This window comes from Phyllobates terribilis, unplaced genomic scaffold (assembly GCF_046119375.1).
Source record: "Phyllobates terribilis strain yellow unplaced genomic scaffold, ASM4611937v1 Scaffold_66__1_contigs__length_7565176, whole genome shotgun sequence".
Classification (NCBI taxonomy): Eukaryota; Metazoa; Chordata; class Amphibia; order Anura; family Dendrobatidae; genus Phyllobates; species Phyllobates terribilis.
Genome location: NW_027362826.1, coordinates 6,463,474 through 6,484,273, shown reverse-complemented (window position 1 = coordinate 6,484,273; position 20,800 = coordinate 6,463,474). Strand labels below are relative to the sequence as shown.

The 20,800-nt window shown below is 46.2% G+C and overlaps 7 non-coding genes and 8 pseudogenes across 7 annotated transcripts; all 15 read left to right on the top strand.

Moving 5' to 3' along the window:
• Positions 1-14: 14 nt before the first annotated feature.
• Positions 15-205, top strand: LOC141194018 (U2 spliceosomal RNA). Its single transcript, XR_012266816.1, has one exon. It is a non-coding gene; the product is annotated as a U2 spliceosomal RNA (small nuclear RNA).
• Positions 206-1,320: 1,115 nt separating this feature from the next.
• LOC141193778 (U2 spliceosomal RNA) lies at positions 1,321-1,412 on the top strand (annotated as a pseudogene).
• A 760-nt stretch (positions 1,413-2,172) lies between these two features.
• Positions 2,173-2,399, top strand: LOC141193711 (U2 spliceosomal RNA; annotated as a pseudogene).
• Positions 2,400-3,514: 1,115 nt separating this feature from the next.
• LOC141193777 (U2 spliceosomal RNA) lies at positions 3,515-3,606 on the top strand (annotated as a pseudogene).
• Positions 3,607-4,368: 762 nt separating this feature from the next.
• Positions 4,369-4,575, top strand: LOC141193721 (U2 spliceosomal RNA; annotated as a pseudogene).
• Positions 4,576-5,690: 1,115 nt separating this feature from the next.
• LOC141193776 (U2 spliceosomal RNA) lies at positions 5,691-5,782 on the top strand (annotated as a pseudogene).
• A 760-nt stretch (positions 5,783-6,542) lies between these two features.
• On the top strand, positions 6,543-6,769 carry LOC141193710 (U2 spliceosomal RNA; annotated as a pseudogene).
• Positions 6,770-7,884: 1,115 nt separating this feature from the next.
• Positions 7,885-7,976, top strand: LOC141193775 (U2 spliceosomal RNA; annotated as a pseudogene).
• Positions 7,977-8,738: 762 nt separating this feature from the next.
• LOC141193720 (U2 spliceosomal RNA) lies at positions 8,739-8,945 on the top strand (annotated as a pseudogene).
• A 1,115-nt stretch (positions 8,946-10,060) lies between these two features.
• On the top strand, positions 10,061-10,251 carry LOC141194266 (U2 spliceosomal RNA). The gene has a single exon (XR_012267052.1). It is a non-coding gene; the product is annotated as a U2 spliceosomal RNA (small nuclear RNA).
• A 1,115-nt stretch (positions 10,252-11,366) lies between these two features.
• On the top strand, positions 11,367-11,557 carry LOC141194245 (U2 spliceosomal RNA). Its single transcript, XR_012267032.1, has one exon. It is a non-coding gene; the product is annotated as a U2 spliceosomal RNA (small nuclear RNA).
• A 1,115-nt stretch (positions 11,558-12,672) lies between these two features.
• Positions 12,673-12,863, top strand: LOC141194017 (U2 spliceosomal RNA). Its single transcript, XR_012266815.1, has one exon. It is a non-coding gene; the product is annotated as a U2 spliceosomal RNA (small nuclear RNA).
• Positions 12,864-13,978: 1,115 nt separating this feature from the next.
• On the top strand, positions 13,979-14,169 carry LOC141194264 (U2 spliceosomal RNA). The gene has a single exon (XR_012267050.1). It is a non-coding gene; the product is annotated as a U2 spliceosomal RNA (small nuclear RNA).
• A 1,115-nt stretch (positions 14,170-15,284) lies between these two features.
• LOC141194016 (U2 spliceosomal RNA) lies at positions 15,285-15,475 on the top strand. Its single transcript, XR_012266814.1, has one exon. It is a non-coding gene; the product is annotated as a U2 spliceosomal RNA (small nuclear RNA).
• A 1,115-nt stretch (positions 15,476-16,590) lies between these two features.
• On the top strand, positions 16,591-16,781 carry LOC141194014 (U2 spliceosomal RNA). Its single transcript, XR_012266812.1, has one exon. It is a non-coding gene; the product is annotated as a U2 spliceosomal RNA (small nuclear RNA).
• Positions 16,782-20,800: the final 4,019 nt, after the last annotated feature.

Below are 20,800 nucleotides of genomic sequence, written 5' to 3'. Positions count from 1 at the left end.
AACCAATTCTGGTTATCGCTTCTCGGCCTTTTGGCTAAGATCAAGTGTAGTATCTGTTCTTATCAGTTTAATATCTGATACGTCCCCTATCTGGGGACCATATATTAAATGGATTTTTAGAACAGGGAGATGGAAAAAGAGCTTGCTCTGTCCACTCCACGCATTGACCTGGTATTGCAGTATCTCCAGGACCGGTGCACCCCTTCTTTAATGCAGTTTCTAAAATCAGAAAGAATTGAATTCAATGTTTTTTGTTCATTTTGCTTGTTTGTCGGATTTTGGGATGGACTCTTTGGCTTTGCTTTTCTTCTCCTCATTGGATTTTTCATGTTCAAAGTTGCAGAAGCCAGATTACAAGCTCATTTTGGTTCAACTTCAGCAACTGTGCATTGCATTGCCATGTAATGTGATGCAATGCTATCTTTCTAGCTCTCCCTTTTTACTTCCTTTTGGATAAACAGACATATTAGGCAAGCATTTTGGAGCTTTCACCTAAATAACTACAGGTGGTGAGATAAGCTGCACAATATAATTGACCTTTCAGTATATTGTTGCACACACACCATCTATTTAGCAAATGCCCTTGTTATCAACAGCAGCCTTTTAAACTCACCTGAGCTAACAGGTATGTGCGCTGGTTACTCTGCTGCGCTTAAAATTTCTTTTTTGGTTTGCTACAATGCCTTTTCTGAAACGTTGTCTCCTTCTGCTGGAACACTGACTTCTTTCATTTAATGCCTGCAGACTATAAAAGAGAACCCAACCCAAAAAGTTTGGTTGATTAGTCTGTGGCATTCTGTTAAACTGTTGCTTATGGCGGTCTCTGTGAGCTTCTCAGCGACATTCAGCCAGCCAGGTATCCTGCCTGCAGTAGATGGAATGTGGCAATGGAACGCTGGCTGCGCGTGTCATAATAGGCTCTGAGCCTTTATATACCTGTGCACAGCAGCAGCCACCTTCAGTCTGCTGCTGGACAGCCAGCAGCAGCAGCAGCAGGAGAGGTATGTAATCAGGAGCCCTCCTGCTAAGGGTAGACAGCTGCTCGTTCCACCCCACCCCCCGCCTTAATTGGTTCTCCTCCCTTCCAACGGTGTTGAGGCGGGTGGGAACAGCAGGGGGTGAAGGTGCTGTGTTTAAAGAGGTGGAGTTATGCAGATCTAAAATGCGTGGATTGCAGCAGCAGCAAGCCGAAAAGTGCAGGCATGTAAGGGATCTAGAGGTTGACAACATGTCTTCTTAACGGGAGTCCAGGAGCTCATCTCCACAAATGGACTTTTCAGGATCCTTGGGTGGCTCCGTAGTTTGAAACCAATTCTGGTTATCGCTTCTCGGCCTTTTGGCTAAGATCAAGTGTAGTATCTTTTGAAAAGGCGGTTTTGGATGTTGGCCGCCCTAGTAGATTGATACATTATGCACACTGGGGTTTAGGCGCTTGTTAGTACGCCAGGTGGCTAATATAGTCATCTGGTGGAAAGCATGGCCCCCCAGGATCGACGCCATTGGGCCGGGGAAGATCGAAAGCCCGAAGTGTGAAGTGCCCCAGGAGTGGTGATCCTGGGGTGCCTTAACTCACTGGGATTGGGAACCCCACTTGAGTTTATGGCACATTTGCACAAGCACTTCAAATTTTCTTTCTTCGCACACACCCTTATTCCGGGCCTTCTGGCCTTAGGATGGGGAATTTTTCAATTCCCGGTCGAAGGTCCGGGCAGTATTATACTGTGAAACCTTCACTATTTATTTAATTTCTTTGTCACTGTGTGTCCACTTATTCACGTGTGTCACGTCCTACTAGGATTTTGTCGGGATGCGGTTCCCTTACGGGTTCCTCTCTTGGCAGGTCTAGGGGGGGAGTGTGTGGCCATCAGGTTCCGCTCCCCCCTGAACCCCCCTGGCTCTCCTCTTTCGGGAGGAGAGCGTTGTTGGCTCCCCTCTTCCGGGAGGGGAGCACAGTCTTTGGCTCCCAGTGCCTTGCTCGGGTGAGAACTCGGGCAGGTGCTGGGGGTAAGATTGGGTCGCCTCTGGCTTCGGCTGGAGGTGGCTTTTTGTCCCTGTTCCTCGCTGTGGCCTTTTGGCTCGGAGGGACGGGGAATGGTTTGGGGGACCCTTCTTCTTTTGGAGAGGGTTTCAAGAAGACCAGCATCCTAGTGCACTTTTTTTGTGGCACTTGTCACTTTTTTAAGCGCACTCGGGTTTTGTACACGAATTCGGGCTAAAAAAAAAAAAAAGAAAAAAAAAAAAAAAAATCTGTTCTTATCAGTTTAATATCTGATACGTCCCCTATCTGGGGACCATATATTAAATGGATTTTTAGAACAGGGAGATGGAAAAAGAGCTTGCTCTGTCCACTCCACGCATTGACCTGGTATTGCAGTATCTCCAGGACCGGTGCACCCCTTCTTTAATGCAGTTTCTAAAATCAGAAAGAATTGAATTCAATGTTTTTTGTTCATTTTGCTTGTTTGTCGGATTTTGGGATGGACTCTTTGGCTTTGCTTTTCTTCTCCTCATTGGATTTTTCATGTTCAAAGTTGCAGAAGCCAGATTACAAGCTCATTTTGGTTCAACTTCAGCAACTGTGCATTGCATTGCCATGTAATGTGATGCAATGCTATCTTTCTAGCTCTCCCTTTTTACTTCCTTTTGGATAAACAGACATATTAGGCAAGCATTTTGGAGCTTTCACCTAAATAACTACAGGTGGTGAGATAAGCTGCACAATATAATTGACCTTTCAGTATATTGTTGCACACACACCATCTATTTAGCAAATGCCCTTGTTATCAACAGCAGCCTTTTAAACTCACCTGAGCTAACAGGTATGTGCGCTGGTTACTCTGCTGCGCTTAAAATTTCTTTTTTGGTTTGCTACAATGCCTTTTCTGAAACGTTGTCTCCTTCTGCTGGAACACTGACTTCTTTCATTTAATGCCTGCAGACTATAAAAGAGAACCTAACCCAAAAAGTTTGGTTGATTAGTCTGTGGCATTCTGTTAAACTGTTGCTTATGGCGGTCTCTGTGAGCTTCTCAGCGACATTCAGCCAGCCAGGTATCCTGCCTGCAGTAGATGGAATGTGGCAATGGAACGCTGGCTGCGCGTGTCATAATAGGCTCTGAGCCTTTATATACCTGTGCACAGCAGCAGCCACCTTCAGTCTGCTGCTGGACAGCCAGCAGCAGCAGCAGCAGGAGAGGCATGTAATCAGGAGCCCTCCTGCTAAGGGTAGACAGCTGCTCGTTCCACCCCACCCCCCGCCTTAATTGGTTCTCCTCCCTTCCAACGGTGTTGAGGCGGGTGGGAACAGCAGGGGGTGAAGGTGCTGTGTTTAAAGAGGTGGAGTTATGCAGATCTAAAACGCGTGGATTGCAGCAGCAGCAAGCCGAAAAGTGCAGGCATGTAAGGGATCTAGAGGTTGACAACATGTCTTCTTAACGGGAGTCCAGGAGCTCATCTCCACAAATGGACTTTTCAGGATCCTTGGGTGGCTCCGTAGTTTGAAACCAATTCTGGTTATCGCTTCTCGGCCTTTTGGCTAAGATCAAGTGTAGTATCTTTTGAAAAGGCGGTTTTGGATGTTGGCCGCCCTAGTAGATTGATACATTATGCACACTGGGGTTTAGGCGCTTGTTAGTACGCCAGGTGGCTAATATAGTCATCTGGTGGAAAGCATGGCCCCCCAGGATCGACGCCATTGGGCCGGGGAAGATCGAAAGCCCGAAGTGTGAAGTGCCCCAGGAGTGGTGATCCTGGGGTGCCTTAACTCACTGGGATTGGGAACCCCACTTGAGTTTATGGCACATTTGCACAAGCACTTCAAATTTTCTTTCTTCGCACACACCCTTATTCCGGGCCTTCTGGCCTTAGGATGGGGAATTTTTCAATTCCCGGTCGAAGGTCCGGGCAGTATTATACTGTGAAACCTTCACTATTTATTTAATTTCTTTGTCACTGTGTGTCCACTTATTCACGTGTGTCACGTCCTACTAGGATTTTGTCGGGATGCGGTTCCCTTACGGGTTCCTCTCTTGGCAGGTCTAGGGGGGGAGTGTGTGGCCATCAGGTTCCGCTCCCCCCTGAACCCCCCTGGCTCTCCTCTTTCGGGAGGAGAGCGTTGTTGGCTCCCCTCTTCCGGGAGGGGAGCACAGTCTTTGGCTCCCAGTGCCTTGCTCGGGTGAGAACTCGGGCAGGTGCTGGGGGTAAGATTGGGTCGCCTCTGGCTTCGGCTGGAGGTGGCTTTTTGTCCCTGTTCCTCGCTGTGGCCTTTTGGCTCGGAGGGACGGGGAATGGTTTGGGGGACCCTTCTCCTTTCGGAGAGGGTTTCAAGAAGACCAGCATCCTAGTGCACTTTTTTTGTGGCACTTGTCACTTTTTTAAGCGCACTCGGGTTTTGTACACGAATTCGGGCTAAAAAAAAAAAAAAATCTGTTCTTATCAGTTTAATATCTGATACGTCCCCTATCTGGGGACCATATATTAAATGGATTTTTAGAACAGGGAGATGGAAAAGAGCTTGCTCTGTCCACTCCACGCATTGACCTGGTATTGCAGTATCTCCAGGACCGGTGCACCCCTTCTTTAATGCAGTTTCTAAAATCAGAAAGAATTGAATTCAATGTTTTTTGTTCATTTTGCTTGTTTGTCGGATTTTGGGATGGACTCTTTGGCTTTGCTTTTCTTCTCCTCATTGGATTTTTCATGTTCAAAGTTGCAGAAGCCAGATTACAAGCTCATTTTGGTTCAACTTCAGCAACTGTGCATTGCATTGCCATGTAATGTGATGCAATGCTATCTTTCTAGCTCTCCCTTTTTACTTCCTTTTGGATAAACAGACATATTAGGCAAGCATTTTGGAGCTTTCACCTAAATAACTACAGGTGGTGAGATAAGCTGCACAATATAATTGACCTTTCAGTATATTGTTGCACACACACCATCTATTTAGCAAATGCCCTTGTTATCAACAGCAGCCTTTTAAACTCACCTGAGCTAACAGGTATGTGCGCTGGTTACTCTGCTGCGCTTAAAATTTCTTTTTTGGTTTGCTACAATGCCTTTTCTGAAACGTTGTCTCCTTCTGCTGGAACACTGACTTCTTTCATTTAATGCCTGCAGACTATAAAAGAGAACCCAACCCAAAAAGTTTGGTTGATTAGTCTGTGGCATTCTGTTAAACTGTTGCTTATGGCGGTCTCTGTGAGCTTCTCAGCGACATTCAGCCAGCCAGGTATCCTGCCTGCAGTAGATGGAATGTGGCAATGGAACGCTGGCTGCGCGTGTCATAATAGGCTCTGAGCCTTTATATACCTGTGCACAGCAGCAGCCACCTTCAGTCTGCTGCTGGACAGCCAGCAGCAGCAGCAGCAGGAGAGGTATGTAATCAGGAGCCCTCCTGCTAAGGGTAGACAGCTGCTCGTTCCACCCCACCCCCCGCCTTAATTGGTTCTCCTCCCTTCCAACGGTGTTGAGGCGGGTGGGAACAGCAGGGGGTGAAGGTGCTGTGTTTAAAGAGGTGGAGTTATGCAGATCTAAAATGCGTGGATTGCAGCAGCAGCAAGCCGAAAAGTGCAGGCATGTAAGGGATCTAGAGGTTGACAACATGTCTTCTTAACGGGAGTCCAGGAGCTCATCTCCACAAATGGACTTTTCAGGATCCTTGGGTGGCTCCGTAGTTTGAAACCAATTCTGGTTATCGCTTCTCGGCCTTTTGGCTAAGATCAAGTGTAGTATCTTTTGAAAAGGCGGTTTTGGATGTTGGCCGCCCTAGTAGATTGATACATTATGCACACTGGGGTTTAGGCGCTTGTTAGTACGCCAGGTGGCTAATATAGTCATCTGGTGGAAAGCATGGCCCCCCAGGATCGACGCCATTGGGCCGGGGAAGATCGAAAGCCCGAAGTGTGAAGTGCCCCAGGAGTGGTGATCCTGGGGTGCCTTAACTCACTGGGATTGGGAACCCCACTTGAGTTTATGGCACATTTGCACAAGCACTTCAAATTTTCTTTCTTCGCACACACCCTTATTCCGGGCCTTCTGGCCTTAGGATGGGGAATTTTTCAATTCCCGGTCGAAGGTCCGGGCAGTATTATACTGTGAAACCTTCACTATTTATTTAATTTCTTTGTCACTGTGTGTCCACTTATTCACGTGTGTCACGTCCTACTAGGATTTTGTCGGGATGCGGTTCCCTTACGGGTTCCTCTCTTGGCAGGTCTAGGGGGGGAGTGTGTGGCCATCAGGTTCCGCTCCCCCCTGAACCCCCCTGGCTCTCCTCTTTCGGGAGGAGAGCGTTGTTGGCTCCCCTCTTCCGGGAGGGGAGCACAGTCTTTGGCTCCCAGTGCCTTGCTCGGGTGAGAACTCGGGCAGGTGCTGGGGGTAAGATTGGGTCGCCTCTGGCTTCGGCTGGAGGTGGCTTTTTGTCCCTGTTCCTCGCTGTGGCCTTTTGGCTCGGAGGGACGGGGAATGGTTTGGGGGACCCTTCTTCTTTTGGAGAGGGTTTCAAGAAGACCAGCATCCTAGTGCACTTTTTTTGTGGCACTTGTCACTTTTTTAAGCGCACTCGGGTTTTGTACACGAATTCGGGCTAAAAAAAAAAAAAAGAAAAAAAAAAAAAAAAATCTGTTCTTATCAGTTTAATATCTGATACGTCCCCTATCTGGGGACCATATATTAAATGGATTTTTAGAACAGGGAGATGGAAAAAGAGCTTGCTCTGTCCACTCCACGCATTGACCTGGTATTGCAGTATCTCCAGGACCGGTGCACCCCTTCTTTAATGCAGTTTCTAAAATCAGAAAGAATTGAATTCAATGTTTTTTGTTCATTTTGCTTGTTTGTCGGATTTTGGGATGGACTCTTTGGCTTTGCTTTTCTTCTCCTCATTGGATTTTTCATGTTCAAAGTTGCAGAAGCCAGATTACAAGCTCATTTTGGTTCAACTTCAGCAACTGTGCATTGCATTGCCATGTAATGTGATGCAATGCTATCTTTCTAGCTCTCCCTTTTTACTTCCTTTTGGATAAACAGACATATTAGGCAAGCATTTTGGAGCTTTCACCTAAATAACTACAGGTGGTGAGATAAGCTGCACAATATAATTGACCTTTCAGTATATTGTTGCACACACACCATCTATTTAGCAAATGCCCTTGTTATCAACAGCAGCCTTTTAAACTCACCTGAGCTAACAGGTATGTGCGCTGGTTACTCTGCTGCGCTTAAAATTTCTTTTTTGGTTTGCTACAATGCCTTTTCTGAAACGTTGTCTCCTTCTGCTGGAACACTGACTTCTTTCATTTAATGCCTGCAGACTATAAAAGAGAACCTAACCCAAAAAGTTTGGTTGATTAGTCTGTGGCATTCTGTTAAACTGTTGCTTATGGCGGTCTCTGTGAGCTTCTCAGCGACATTCAGCCAGCCAGGTATCCTGCCTGCAGTAGATGGAATGTGGCAATGGAACGCTGGCTGCGCGTGTCATAATAGGCTCTGAGCCTTTATATACCTGTGCACAGCAGCAGCCACCTTCAGTCTGCTGCTGGACAGCCAGCAGCAGCAGCAGCAGGAGAGGCATGTAATCAGGAGCCCTCCTGCTAAGGGTAGACAGCTGCTCGTTCCACCCCACCCCCCGCCTTAATTGGTTCTCCTCCCTTCCAACGGTGTTGAGGCGGGTGGGAACAGCAGGGGGTGAAGGTGCTGTGTTTAAAGAGGTGGAGTTATGCAGATCTAAAACGCGTGGATTGCAGCAGCAGCAAGCCGAAAAGTGCAGGCATGTAAGGGATCTAGAGGTTGACAACATGTCTTCTTAACGGGAGTCCAGGAGCTCATCTCCACAAATGGACTTTTCAGGATCCTTGGGTGGCTCCGTAGTTTGAAACCAATTCTGGTTATCGCTTCTCGGCCTTTTGGCTAAGATCAAGTGTAGTATCTTTTGAAAAGGCGGTTTTGGATGTTGGCCGCCCTAGTAGATTGATACATTATGCACACTGGGGTTTAGGCGCTTGTTAGTACGCCAGGTGGCTAATATAGTCATCTGGTGGAAAGCATGGCCCCCCAGGATCGACGCCATTGGGCCGGGGAAGATCGAAAGCCCGAAGTGTGAAGTGCCCCAGGAGTGGTGACCCTGGGGTGCCTTAACTCACTGGGATTGGGAACCCCACTTGAGTTTATGGCACATTTGCACAAGCACTTCAAATTTTCTTTCTTCGCACACACCCTTATTCCGGGCCTTCTGGCCTTAGGATGGGGAATTTTTCAATTCCCGGTCGAAGGTCCGGGCAGTATTATACTGTGAAACCTTCACTATTTATTTAATTTCTTTGTCACTGTGTGTCCACTTATTCACGTGTGTCACGTCCTACTAGGATTTTGTCGGGATGCGGTTCCCTTACGGGTTCCTCTCTTGGCAGGTCTAGGGGGGGAGTGTGTGGCCATCAGGTTCCGCTCCCCCCTGAACCCCCCTGGCTCTCCTCTTTCGGGAGGAGAGCGTTGTTGGCTCCCCTCTTCCGGGAGGGGAGCACAGTCTTTGGCTCCCAGTGCCTTGCTCGGGTGAGAACTCGGGCAGGTGCTGGGGGTAAGATTGGGTCGCCTCTGGCTTCGGCTGGAGGTGGCTTTTTGTCCCTGTTCCTCGCTGTGGCCTTTTGGCTCGGAGGGACGGGGAATGGTTTGGGGGACCCTTCTCCTTTCGGAGAGGGTTTCAAGAAGACCAGCATCCTAGTGCACTTTTTTTGTGGCACTTGTCACTTTTTTAAGCGCACTCGGGTTTTGTACACGAATTCGGGCTAAAAAAAAAAAAAAATCTGTTCTTATCAGTTTAATATCTGATACGTCCCCTATCTGGGGACCATATATTAAATGGATTTTTAGAACAGGGAGATGGAAAAGAGCTTGCTCTGTCCACTCCACGCATTGACCTGGTATTGCAGTATCTCCAGGACCGGTGCACCCCTTCTTTAATGCAGTTTCTAAAATCAGAAAGAATTGAATTCAATGTTTTTTGTTCATTTTGCTTGTTTGTCGGATTTTGGGATGGACTCTTTGGCTTTGCTTTTCTTCTCCTCATTGGATTTTTCATGTTCAAAGTTGCAGAAGCCAGATTACAAGCTCATTTTGGTTCAACTTCAGCAACTGTGCATTGCATTGCCATGTAATGTGATGCAATGCTATCTTTCTAGCTCTCCCTTTTTACTTCCTTTTGGATAAACAGACATATTAGGCAAGCATTTTGGAGCTTTCACCTAAATAACTACAGGTGGTGAGATAAGCTGCACAATATAATTGACCTTTCAGTATATTGTTGCACACACACCATCTATTTAGCAAATGCCCTTGTTATCAACAGCAGCCTTTTAAACTCACCTGAGCTAACAGGTATGTGCGCTGGTTACTCTGCTGCGCTTAAAATTTCTTTTTTGGTTTGCTACAATGCCTTTTCTGAAACGTTGTCTCCTTCTGCTGGAACACTGACTTCTTTCATTTAATGCCTGCAGACTATAAAAGAGAACCCAACCCAAAAAGTTTGGTTGATTAGTCTGTGGCATTCTGTTAAACTGTTGCTTATGGCGGTCTCTGTGAGCTTCTCAGCGACATTCAGCCAGCCAGGTATCCTGCCTGCAGTAGATGGAATGTGGCAATGGAACGCTGGCTGCGCGTGTCATAATAGGCTCTGAGCCTTTATATACCTGTGCACAGCAGCAGCCACCTTCAGTCTGCTGCTGGACAGCCAGCAGCAGCAGCAGCAGGAGAGGTATGTAATCAGGAGCCCTCCTGCTAAGGGTAGACAGCTGCTCGTTCCACCCCACCCCCCGCCTTAATTGGTTCTCCTCCCTTCCAACGGTGTTGAGGCGGGTGGGAACAGCAGGGGGTGAAGGTGCTGTGTTTAAAGAGGTGGAGTTATGCAGATCTAAAACGCGTGGATTGCAGCAGCAGCAAGCCGAAAAGTGCAGGCATGTAAGGGATCTAGAGGTTGACAACATGTCTTCTTAACGGGAGTCCAGGAGCTCATCTCCACAAATGGACTTTTCAGGATCCTTGGGTGGCTCCGTAGTTTGAAACCAATTCTGGTTATCGCTTCTCGGCCTTTTGGCTAAGATCAAGTGTAGTATCTGTTCTTATCAGTTTAATATCTGATACGTCCCCTATCTGGGGACCATATATTAAATGGAATTTTAGAACAGGGAGATGGAAAAAGAGCTTGCTCTGTCCACTCCACGCATTGACCTGGTATTGCAGTATCTCCAGGACCGGTGCACCCCTTCTTTAATGCAGTTTCTAAAATCAGAAAGAATTGAATTCAATGTTTTTTGTTCATTTTGCTTGTTTGTCGGATTTTGGGATGGACTCTTTGGCTTTGCTTTTCTTCTCCTCATTGGATTTTTCATGTTCAAAGTTGCAGAAGCCAGATTACAAGCTCATTTTGGTTCAACTTCAGCAACTGTGCATTGCATTGCCATGTAATGTGATGCAATGCTATCTTTCTAGCTCTCCCTTTTTACTTCCTTTTGGATAAACAGACATATTAGGCAAGCATTTTGGAGCTTTCACCTAAATAACTACAGGTGGTGAGATAAGCTGCACAATATAATTGACCTTTCAGTATATTGTTGCACACACACCATCTATTTAGCAAATGCCCTTGTTATCAACAGCAGCCTTTTAAACTCACCTGAGCTAACAGGTATGTGCGCTGGTTACTCTGCTGCACTTAAAATTTCTTTTTTGGTTTGCTACAATGCCTTTTCTGAAACGTTGTCTCCTTCTGCTGGAACACTGACTTCTTTCATTTAATGCCTGCAGACTATAAAAGAGAACCCAACCCAAAAAGTTTGGTTGATTAGTCTGTGGCATTCTGTTAAACTGTTGCTTATGGCGGTCTCTGTGAGCTTCTCAGCGACATTCAGCCAGCCAGGTATCCTGCCTGCAGTAGATGGAATGTGGCAATGGAACGCTGGCTGCACGTGTCATAATAGGCTCTGAGCCTTTATATACCTGTGCACAGCAGCAGCCACCTTCAGTCTGCTGCTGGACAGCCAGCAGCAGCAGCAGCAGGAGAGGTATGTAATCAGGAGCCCTCCTGCTAAGGGTAGACAGCTGCTCGTTCCACCCCACCCCCCGCCTTAATTGGTTCTCCTCCCTTCCAACGGTGTTGAGGCGGGTGGGAACAGCAGGGGGTGAAGGTGCTGTGTTTAAAGAGGTGGAGTTATGCAGATCTAAAACGCGTGGATTGCAGCAGCAGCAAGCCGAAAAGTGCAGGCATGTAAGGGATCTAGAGGTTGACAACATGTCTTCTTAACGGGAGTCCAGGAGCTCATCTCCACAAATGGACTTTTCAGGATCCTTGGGTGGCTCCGTAGTTTGAAACCAATTCTGGTTATCGCTTCTCGGCCTTTTGGCTAAGATCAAGTGTAGTATCTGTTCTTATCAGTTTAATATCTGATACGTCCCCTATCTGGGGACCATATATTAAATGGATTTTTAGAACAGGGAGATGGAAAAAGAGCTTGCTCTGTCCACTCCACGCATTGACCTGGTATTGCAGTATCTCCAGGAACAGCGCACCCCTTCTTTAATGCAGTTTCTAAAATCAGAAAGAATTGAATTCAATGTTTTTTGTTCATTTTGCTTGTTTGTCGGATTTTGGGATGGACTCTTTGGCTTTGCTTTTCTTCTCCTCATTGGATTTTTCATGTTCAAAGTTGCAGAAGCCAGATTACAAGCTCATTTTGGTTCAACTTCAGCAACTGTGCATTGCATTGCCATGTAATGTGATGCAATGCTATCTTTCTAGCTCTCCCTTTTTACTTCCTTTTGGATAAACAGACATATTAGGCAAGCATTTTGGAGCTTTCACCTAAATAACTACAGGTGGTGAGATAAGCTGCACAATATAATTGACCTTTCAGTATATTGTTGCACACACACCATCTATTTAGCAAATGCCCTTGTTATCAACAGCAGCCTTTTAAACTCACCTGAGCTAACAGGTATGTGCGCTGGTTACTCTGCTGCGCTTAAAATTTCTTTTTTGGTTTGCTACAATGCCTTTTCTGAAACGTTGTCTCCTTCTGCTGGAACACTGACTTCTTTCATTTAATGCCTGCAGACTATAAAAGAGAACCCAACCCAAAAAGTTTGGTTGATTAGTCTGTGGCATTCTGTTAAACTGTTGCTTATGGCGGTCTCTGTGAGCTTCTCAGCGACATTCAGCCAGCCAGGTATCCTGCCTGCAGTAGATGGAATGTGGCAATGGAACGCTGGCTGCGCGTGTCATAATAGGCTCTGAGCCTTTATATACCTGTGCACAGCAGCAGCCACCTTCAGTCTGCTGCTGGACAGCCAGCAGCAGCAGCAGCAGGAGAGGTATGTAATCAGGAGCCCTCCTGCTAAGGGTAGACAGCTGCTCGTTCCACCCCACCCCCCGCCTTAATTGGTTCTCCTCCCTTCCAACGGTGTTGAGGCGGGTGGGAACAGCAGGGGGTGAAGGTGCTGTGTTTAAAGAGGTGGAGTTATGCAGATCTAAAACGCGTGGATTGCAGCAGCAGCAAGCCGAAAAGTGCAGGCATGTAAGGGATCTAGAGGTTGACAACATGTCTTCTTAACGGGAGTCCAGGAGCTCATCTCCACAAATGGACTTTTCAGGATCCTTGGGTGGCTCCGTAGTTTGAAACCAATTCTGGTTATCGCTTCTCGGCCTTTTGGCTAAGATCAAGTGTAGTATCTGTTCTTATCAGTTTAATATCTGATACGTCCCCTATCTGGGGACCATATATTAAATGGATTTTTAGAACAGGGAGATGGAAAAAGAGCTTGCTCTGTCCACTCCACGCATTGACCTGGTATTGCAGTATCTCCAGGACCGGTGCACCCCTTCTTTAATGCAGCTTCTAAAATCAGAAAGAATTGAATTCAATGTTTTTTGTTCATTTTGCTTGTTTGTCGGATTTTGGGATGGACTCTTTGGCTTTGCTTTTCTTCTCCTCATTGGATTTTTCATGTTCAAAGTTGCAGAAGCCAGATTACAAGCTCATTTTGGTTCAACTTCAGCAACTGTGCATTGCATTGCCATGTAATGTGATGCAATGCTATCTTTCTAGCTCTCCCTTTTTACTTCCTTTTGGATAAACAGACATATTAGGCAAGCATTTTGGAGCTTTCACCTAAATAACTACAGGTGGTGAGATAAGCTGCACAATATAATTGACCTTTCAGTATATTGTTGCACACACACCATCTATTTAGCAAATGCCCTTGTTATCAACAGCAGCCTTTTAAACTCACCTGAGCTAACAGGTATGTGCGCTGGTTACTCTGCTGCGCTTAAAATTTCTTTTTTGGTTTGCTACAATGCCTTTTCTGAAACGTTGTCTCCTTCTGCTGGAACACTGACTTCTTTCATTTAATGCCTGCAGACTATAAAAGAGAACCCAACCCAAAAAGTTTGGTTGATTAGTCTGTGGCATTCTGTTAAACTGTTGCTTATGGCGGTCTCTGTGAGCTTCTCAGCGACATTCAGCCAGCCAGGTATCCTGCCTGCAGTAGATGGAATGTGGCAATGGAACGCTGGCTGCGCGTGTCATAATAGGCTCTGAGCCTTTATATACCTGTGCACAGCAGCAGCCACCTTCAGTCTGCTGCTGGACAGCCAGCAGCAGCAGCAGCAGGAGAGGTATGTAATCAGGAGCCCTCCTGCTAAGGGTAGACAGCTGCTCGTTCCACCCCACCCCCCGCCTTAATTGGTTCTCCTCCCTTCCAACGGTGTTGAGGCGGGTGGGAACAGCAGGGGGTGAAGGTGCTGTGTTTAAAGAGGTGGAGTTATGCAGATCTAAAACGCGTGGATTGCAGCAGCAGCAAGCCGAAAAGTGCAGGCATGTAAGGGATCTAGAGGTTGACAACATGTCTTCTTAACGGGAGTCCAGGAGCTCATCTCCACAAATGGACTTTTCAGGATCCTTGGGTGGCTCCGTAGTTTGAAACCAATTCTGGTTATCGCTTCTCGGCCTTTTGGCTAAGATCAAGTGTAGTATCTGTTCTTATCAGTTTAATATCTGATACGTCCCCTATCTGGGGACCATATATTAAATGGAATTTTAGAACAGGGAGATGGAAAAAGAGCTTGCTCTGTCCACTCCACGCATTGACCTGGTATTGCAGTATCTCCAGGAGCGGTGCACCCCTTCTTTAATGCAGTTTCTAAAATCAGAAAGAATTGAATTCAATGTTTTTTGTTCATTTTGCTTGTTTGTCGGATTTTGGGATGGACTCTTTGGCTTTGCTTTTCTTCTCCTCATTGGATTTTTCATGTTCAAAGTTGCAGAAGCCAGATTACAAGCTCATTTTGGTTCAACTTCAGCAACTGTGCATTGCATTGCCATGTAATGTGATGCAATGCTATCTTTCTAGCTCTCCCTTTTTACTTCCTTTTGGATAAACAGACATATTAGGCAAGCATTTTGGAGCTTTCACCTAAATAACTACAGGTGGTGAGATAAGCTGCACAATATAATTGACCTTTCAGTATATTGTTGCACACACACCATCTATTTAGCAAATGCCCTTGTTATCAACAGCAGCCTTTTAAACTCACCTGAGCTAACAGGAATGTGCGCTGGTTACTCTGCTGCGCTTAAAATTTCTTTTTTGGTTTGCTACAATGCCTTTTCTGAAACGTTGTCTCCTTCTGCTGGAACACTGACTACTTTCATTTAATGCCTGCAGACTATAAAAGAGAACCCAACCCAAAAAGTTTGGTTGATTAGTCTGTGGCATTCTGTTAAACTGTTGCTTATGGCGGTCTCTGTGAGCTTCTCAGCGACATTCAGCCAGCCAGGTATCCTGCCTGCAGTAGATGGAATGTGGCAATGGAACGCTGGCTGCGCGTGTCATAATAGGCTCTGAGCCTTTATATACCTGTGCACAGCAGCAGCCACCTTCAGTCTGCTGCTGGACAGCCAGCAGCAGCAGCAGCAGGAGAGGTATGTAATCAGGAGCCCTCCTGCTAAGGGTAGACAGCTGCTCGTTCCACCCCACCCCCCGCCTTAATTGGTTCTCCTCCCTTCCAACGGTGTTGAGGCGGGTGGGAACAGCAGGGGGTGAAGGTGCTGTGTTTAAAGAGGTGGAGTTATGCAGATCTAAAACGCGTGGATTGCAGCAGCAGCAAGCCGAAAAGTGCAGGCATGTAAGGGATCTAGAGGTTGACAACATGTCTTCTTAACGTGAGTCCAGGAGCTCATCTCCACAAATGGACTTTTCAGGATCCTTGGGTGGCTCCGTAGTTTGAAACCAATTCTGGTTATCGCTTCTCGGCCTTTTGGCTAAGATCAAGTGTAGTATCTGTTCTTATCAGTTTAATATCTGATACGTCCCCTATCTGGGGACCATATATTAAATGGATTTTTAGAACAGGGAGATGGAAAAAGAGCTTGCTCTGTCCACTCCACGCATTGACCTGGTATTGCAGTATCTCCAGGACCGGTGCACCCCTTCTTTAATGCAGTTTCTAAAATCAGAAAGAATTGAATTCAATGTTTTTTGTTCATTTTGCTTGTTTGTCGGATTTTGGGATGGACTCTTTGGCTTTGCTTTTCTTCTCCTCATTGGATTTTTCATGTTCAAAGTTGCAGAAGCCAGATTACAAGCTCATTTTGGTTCAACTTCAGCAACTGTGCATTGCATTGCCATGTAATGTGATGCAATGCTATCTTTCTAGCTCTCCCTTTTTACTTCCTTTTGGATAAACAGACATATTAGGCAAGCATTTTGGGGCTTTCACCTAAATAACTACAGGTGGTGAGATAAGCTGCACAATATAATTGACCTTTCAGTATATTGTTGCACACACACCATCTATTTAGCAAATGCCCTTGTTATCAACAGCAGCCTTTTAAACTCACCTGAGCTAACAGGTATGTGCGCTGGTTACTCTGCTGCGCTTAAAATTTCTTTTTTGGTTTGCTACAATGCCTTTTCTGAAACGTTGTCTCCTTCTGCTGGAACACTGACTTCTTTCATTTAATGCCTGCAGACTATAAAAGAGAACCCAACCCAAAAAGTTTGGTTGATTAGTCTGTGGCATTCTGTTAAACTGTTGCTTATGGCGGTCTCTGTGAGCTTCTCAGCGACATTCAGCCAGCCAGGTATCCTGCCTGCAGTAGATGGAATGTGGCAATGGAACGCTGGCTGCGCGTGTCATAATAGGCTCTGAGCCTTTATATACCTGTGCACAGCAGCAGCCACCTTCAGTCTGCTGCTGGACAGCCAGCAGCAGCAGCAGCAGGAGAGGTATGTAATCAGGAGCCCTCCTGCTAAGGGTAGACAGCTGCTCGTTCCACCCCACCCCCCGCCTTAATTGGTTCTCCTCCCTTCCAACGGTGTTGAGGCGGGTGGGAACAGCAGGGGGTGAAGGTGCTGTGTTTAAAGAGGTGGAGTTATGCAGATCTAAAACGCGTGGATTGCAGCAGCAGCAAGCCGAAAAGTGCAGGCATGTAAGGGATCTAGAGGTTGACAACATGTCTTCTTAACGGGAGTCCAGGAGCTCATCTCCACAAATGGACTTTTTAGGATCCTTGGGTGGCTCCGTAGTTTGAAACCAATTCTGGTTATCGCTTCTCGGCCTTTTGGCTAAGATCAAGTGTAGTATCTGTTCTTATCAGTTTAATATCTGATACGTCCCCTATCTGGGGACCATATATTAAATGGATTTTTAGAACAGGGAGATGGAAAAAGAGCTTGCTCTGTCCACTCCACGCATTGACCTGGTATTGCAGTATCTCCAGGACCGGTGCACCCCTTCTTTAATGCAGTTTCTAAAATCAGAAAGAATTGAATTCAATGTTTTTTGTTCATTTTGCTTGTTTGTCGGATTTTGGGATGGACTCTTTGGCTTTGCTTTTCTTCTCCTCATTGGATTTTTCATGTTCAAAGTTGCAGAAGCCAGATTACAAGCTCATTTTGGTTCAACTTCAGCAACTGTGCATTGCATTGCCATGTAATGTGATGCAATGCTATCTTTCTAGCTCTCCCTTTTTACTTCCTTTTGGATAAACAGACATATTAGGCAAGCATTTTGGAGCTTTCACCTAAATAACTACAGGTGGTGAGATAAGCTGCACAATATAATTGACCTTTCAGTATATTGTTGCACACACACCATCTATTTAGCAAATGCCCTTGTTATCAACAGCAGCCTTTTAAACTCACCTGAGCTAACAGGTATGTGCGCTGGTTACTCTGCTGCGCTTAAAATTTCTTTTTTGGTTTGCTACAATGCCTTTTCTGAAACGTTGTCTCCTTCTGCTGGAACACTGACTTCTTTCATTTAATGCCTGCAGACTATAAAAGAGAACCCAACCCAAAAAGTTTGGTTGATTAGTCTGTGGCATTCTGTTAAACTGTTGCTTATGGCGGTCTCTGTGAGCTTCTCAGCGACATTCAGCCAGCCAGGTATCCTGCCTGCAGTAGATGGAATGTGGCAATGGAACGCTGGCTGCGCGTGTCATAATAGGCTCTGAGCCTTTATATACCTGTGCACAGCAGCAGCCACCTTCAGTCTGCTGCTGGACAGCCAGCAGCAGCAGCAGCAGGAGAGGTATGTAATCAGGAGCCCTCCTGCTAAGGGTAGACAGCTGCTCGTTCCACCCCACCCCCCGCCTTAATTGGTTCTCCTCCCTTCCAACGGTGTTGAGGCGGGTGGGAACAGCAGGGGGTGAAGGTGCTGTGTTTAAAGAGGTGGAGTTATGCAGATCTAAAACGCGTGGATTGCAGCAGCAGCAAGCCGAAAAGTGCAGGCATGTAAGGGATCTAGAGGTTGACAACATGTCTTCTTAACGGGAGTCCAGGAGCTCATCTCCACAAATGGACTTTTCAGGATCCTTGGGTGGCTCCGTAGTTTGAAACCAATTCTGGTTATCGCTTCTCGGCCTTTTGGCTAAGATACCACATCTTGCCAGAAGGATTCTAAGCCAATCGTGCCCTTGGCCTTGAGGCATCGGCGGTGTAAAAGCCGTCTTAAGCCTCATGCTGCTTTAGGGGGCAGATACGCAAAGAAACCAAGAAGGCGATCGACCCTATCTACCTTTTGAAGATGGCATCAGCAGTAGCGGCCGCAGTGCGCTATGCCAGAGCTGGTGACCTTCGCATCAAGAACTCTTTCAAAATCGAAGTGGACGATGCATCCAAGGAGAAGATGACCTTGAAGTTTTTCGTGAGGAGAGTGCTGCTGGAGATCCTAGGAGTAAAGAGGGAAGACATCCTGGCCCTTCAAGATCGCCCCGGTTCCTTCACTTTGACTCTGGAGTCGGAGTATGCGTGCCAGAACCTCTTCCGCCAGATTCACCTGCACCTTTCAGATGAGGATCTTAAAGGACTCACTTTTGTCATCCTTTACTCCGGTGGAGAGAAGCCGCTCGTGGTTCAGATGAGCAACCCTCATGTTCCCTTAGTTAATATTATTTGCTTTCTTCAAAACTATTTCCCAGAACTGCGGTATTCCCACAAGGTCATGAATGAGGAAAACCTCTGGACGGGAAAGCATAAATTTTTTGTTAAATTTTGTGAAGATCCAAATGGCATTGGTGGTCAGCGTCATCCTCCGTCAAGTTTCCTGATCGGTAGGGAGCGGGGGCGCCTCTTCTACCCGGACATGCCCCTCTTCTGCCGGAAATGCATGTGTTTCGGTCACACTTATGAGAACTGCAAGGAGGAGGTGGCAATCTGTAAGAAGTGCTACAAGCATGGACATGCCACAATGGACTGTACCAATGAGATGGTGTGCAACATCTGCCGGGTCCCAGGTCACTCCTTCCGGGAGTGTCCTTTGAAGAAAAAGGCGGAAACCTATGCTGAAACGCTGGCAAAGCAACCTGCCCGTGTGCCTCCATCTGCTCCCGGGGGGCAGAGGCAACCCTCTGCTGTTCCTGCTCCTGCGGGTGCGTCTACAGCGCGGGGGCAGTCTTCTAGCTCTCCAGTACCTGCTCCACAGACCAAGCCTGCTAGTACATCAGGTGGTACGTCTGCACCTGCTGCACAGAGGAAGCCAACCAACCCTCCTGCTCCTGCTGCTAAGGGGGGTCCCACCGGTGCTCCTGTATCTACTGTGCGAACACAACCCCCTGTAGGCGGGTCCACAAGCACTTCAGTGCCTGCTGCACAGGGAAAACCTGCCAGTTCTCCTATTCCTGCTGCGCATAAGCCCACGTCTATGCAGAAACCTCCAGCTGAGAAACCTGTCCGTCCTGAGAGGAGGGAAGCTTCATCTAAGGACTGGGCTGCTGATTCTGATCCGGGTGATATGGTGGTGGAGGGGAGTCCCTCTGCTGAAATCAGGACATTTAGCTCGGAGGAAGAAGCAATGGAGCTGGAAACTCGTAGGAAAAGGAAAACAGATGATAGGTCTGATGAGAATGTGGCCAGGGAGACTTCCAAGAAGTGTCCATTAAAACCAAGTCTTCTGCAATACAAGCCAATGGCTCCCGCTGCCCCTCCTGAGGAGCCAAGGCCTTCAGACCCTATAAACATTTCTTTTTCGGACTCAGAAGTGCAGAGCCCGTTAACATCGGTGGGCTTTATGTCTGATTCTGACAGTAGTGTGACCTGAACTAACCTATCATGACCTCATCAATTAAAGTAGCCTCGCTCAATGTGAGGAGTATAAGGGGCTCTACAAGAAGGGCTGCTTTGTTTTCCTACCTGTCAACAGTGGACTGTGATGTCTTTTGTTTGCAAGAATGTAACATTGACTTTGATATGAATTATGCAGATTTAAGAAAAGATTGGCCTCATGGGCCCTCTATCTGGTCCGGAGATAATGAAAATCGTTCCTCTGGCATTGGAGTGCTGTTTAGGTCGCATGACTTTAAAATCAACTCTTTTGTGGACATTTCTTCTGGACGTGCTCTTTTCTTAAATATTAGTTTTAAAGGTGTGGACTTTAGACTTTTGAACATTTATGCTTCTCCGGTGAAGGAAGAGAGACATCAGTTGTTTGAAGATGTGCAATATTACCTACCTGGTTCATCGCCTCTGATGTTCTGTGGGGATTTCAATTGTGTCTTGCCTGGTGAAGGGAGAAGCGGGAGTTCCACCGTTCCTAAAAAAGACAAAACAGAGAAACAACTAAAGGATTTGTTAACTGATTTTTTTCTTAGAGACTCCTGGAAAGAGATCCGTAGTAATGATCCCGGTTATACTTGGGAGAACTCTTCTTCTAAATCTCGTATTGATTTTATTTTCATGTCCCAATATGTGAATGTCAAATCTGTTGTCTTAATCCCAAACATTTTTTCAGATCATAAGATGTTGCTATCAGAGTTAGAATTACCTGGGCTTGTCAAGGCAAGAGGAGTTTGGAGGCTAAATACAACATTGTTACAAGATCCTAAGGTAAGAACAGATTTTAAAGCGTTTTTTAATTATTTAAGAACAAAACAACAAAAATTTTTAACTCTGCTAGAATGGTGGGAATACAGCAAGATGAAGATAAAAAGTTTTTTTATCAAGGTCAGCATAGCCAATGCAAGAGAAAAGTCCGCTTGGCATAAAAGGCTTATTACTAAATTGCAGACCTGTTATCAACTAAGAGATGTGGGACTTGAAATGGACGATTTAATTGAAGCAACAAAAAAAGAAATTAAAAAGAGTATAGAGTCGAAGGGTAAGGAAATAATTTATAACTCAAAAATTGAAGTGATGGAGAAAAATGAAAAGTGCTCAAGATTTTTTTTTAAAAAAGTAGTTGCTGCTAAGGAAATGATAACAGAATTAGAGGGTGAAACTACAACTGAAGGTATGCTCAACCAAGCTCACCAGTTTTA